We start from the raw sequence: 2,729 nt of genomic DNA on the forward strand, positions 1-2,729 counted from the left end.
AAACACACAGAGCAATCAACTGATGTATTCATTATTGCTTTTCTGCTAATACGAGTCTGCTGTTCACACTCAGAATAATGATTCTCCTAAACCAATCGCACCAAAAATACTGCAAAGACAATTAATGAATCAAAAGTTCCTGCAGCACAACACATGGAGCAATCAGTCGAAGCATTCATTCCTTCTTTTCTGCTAACAAAGTCTCCTGTTCACACTCAAAATAGCTATTCTCTTAAACGATTCTCGCATAAAATACTGGAAAAACAATTCATGAACAGAAATTTTCTGTAGTGCAACACACGGGTTCAATCAACCGATGATTCTTTTTTGAAAACACAAGTCTCCTATTCATAGTTAGAGGTACCACTCTCTCAAAGCAATCGCATCGGAAGCACCGCAAAGACAATTAATGAATCGGAATTTCCAACCGTGCAGCACACGGAGTCCGTCAATAACTGTAATACTTCCTTCTATTTTGCTAATGCCAGTATGCTACTCGCACTAGGACTAAATATTTTCTCAAAGCAATCACATCCAAAACACCGGAAAGACAATTAATGAGCGACTGTTCCTGCTTGCAAAAACACGCAGCATTCAATTGAAGTTTTCATTAATTCTTTTCCGCTAATGCAGGTCTGCTCTGCACTCTAATAACTATTCTGTTGATCGAATCGCGTCTAAAATAGCGTAAAAACAATGAATAAACCGAAGGTTTCTGCAGTGCTGCACAGACTGTCCATCAATCGGTCCTTTTTTTTTTTAAATACAAGTCTTCTGTTCACAATCAGAATAACTACTCTTTTAAACCAATCACCTCGAAAACACAGTGAAGGCAGTTAATGACTTCTTGGTGGGAACAGTCGAAATAACAAAACGCGGACACAGAAAGGAACACACAGAACGTAGACGAAGCCGACTGTCAACTAAAATTTTATTGGAAAACCCGCGCTTTTCGTTTCCATGTCAAAATGATCTTGCTTTTATATCCCGTGGGGTTCATTCAAGAAGGAAATCTCTTTTCTTGATAGAGAGATTGATGGTGCACTGCTGTCCGGTTTCCCGTATCGCCAATGCTTCAAGGATCTTACGTGTTACTTGGTCTGCATACCTTTCCATGACTTGAACTTCGTGCAACTCGAGCTCACACTTGCGTGCTTTTTTGCCTTTTTTGTTTCCTTTACAATCTCTGCAATGCAGGGCTAGATTGCTGCTTGGGGCACCTGATAGCGATGATGCATGTTCTCTTATCCTATCATTGAGGCACCTTGCCGTCTGCCCTACATATTGTTTGCCACAGGCCAGAGGGATATTATAAACTACACCTTTCACACACTCGCTGAATCTTGTTCGGTGTGCGATCTGGCATTGCTGCTTCTTTTACCTGTTGACTCGAGCTCACATGCTACTTGCCTTGTTCGGTGCAGAGCAAACAACCCGGACCCCGTGCCTCTTGCCAATGCTCATGAGGTTGTGGACCAATCCATGAACGTACGGAAGCACTGCTACTTTCTCCCTTTCATTGCCTTCTTCAGGTCCACCTTTTCTCCATTGCACTCCTTTCACTTTCCGCAGCAAGCCTTCAGCTACGCTGCTGAGCATCGAAACGGGGTAGTCCGCATTTTTTAGCCTAACAATCTGCCGCCGAAAACTTGTCTCCATCTGATGTTCACACGATTTCTTCAGAGCTGACAAGAGAGCAGCACTCGAAATTGCCCTTTTCACGGTATTTGAATGGCTTCACGAAAAAGGGAGAAACTGTGTCTTCGCCCAAGGCTCGTACCCCCAACATAGGTGTCCGGGTTGGAATTCAAGGCGTAAGTCCAGGAATTGCAGCGAATCTTCGGCTGGAAGCTCGTAGGTGAATTTCAACTCTGGGCAGGTATGGCGAAAGGTCTCCAGTACGGTATCCTTGAGCCGCTCAAAGTATGTTAAATCCTCTGTTCTGCACAGAACCAAGAAATCATCCACATAACGAAAAATCCGTGTGATGCGATTTTCTTTCACAGATTCTTGTATTCTCTTGTCGCATGCAGCCAGGTACGGGTCACTGACTGAGTAGTGGTGCTACTTTAGACCCGATGCTGACCCCTCTTTTTTGGACGAACACGGAATCCCCATGAGCGACGATTGTAGAGCCAAGATAGGCGCGCAGCAGCTCTAGGAACCCTTCCACCGACACTCCGGCCGAGTTTTGAAATAGCCGCCGCGGTGGCTCAGCGGTTATGGTGCTCGGCTGCTGACCCGAAAGACGCGGGTTCGATCCCGGCCGCGGTGGCTAAAATTTCTTTGGAGGAGAATTTCTAGAGGCCCGTGTACTGTGCGATGTCAGTACACGTTAAAGAACCCCAGGTGGTCGAAATTTCCGGAGCCCTCCACAACGGCGTCTCTCATAGCCTTAGTCGCTTTGGGACGTTAAACCACATAAACCAAACTTAAACCTAAACAAGGTTTGAAATAAAACGACTCCCTGCTCTTCAATGGTTCCTCTAAGTATGGTCATCAGTTTCTTGTGCGGAATTGAATAATACATTTCTTCGATGTCAAACGAGAACCCGTACATTTCGCTCGTTTTGAACCCTTTTATCTCAGACGTTACTCCTTCCGACTTCCGGATTCTAAAAGGATTTTCTACCCTCAACACGAAAAGTTGCCTGAACAGGTGCGCTGAAACCAATTTCTGCCACGTGTCTGCTTCTGAAACGATGGCGCGGAAGGGGGTGCCGATTTTG

This window comes from Amblyomma mixtum, chromosome 3 (assembly GCF_055824585.1).
Source record: "Amblyomma mixtum isolate Tamu chromosome 3, ASM5582458v1, whole genome shotgun sequence".
NCBI lineage: Eukaryota > Metazoa > Arthropoda > Arachnida > Ixodida > Ixodidae > Amblyomma > Amblyomma mixtum.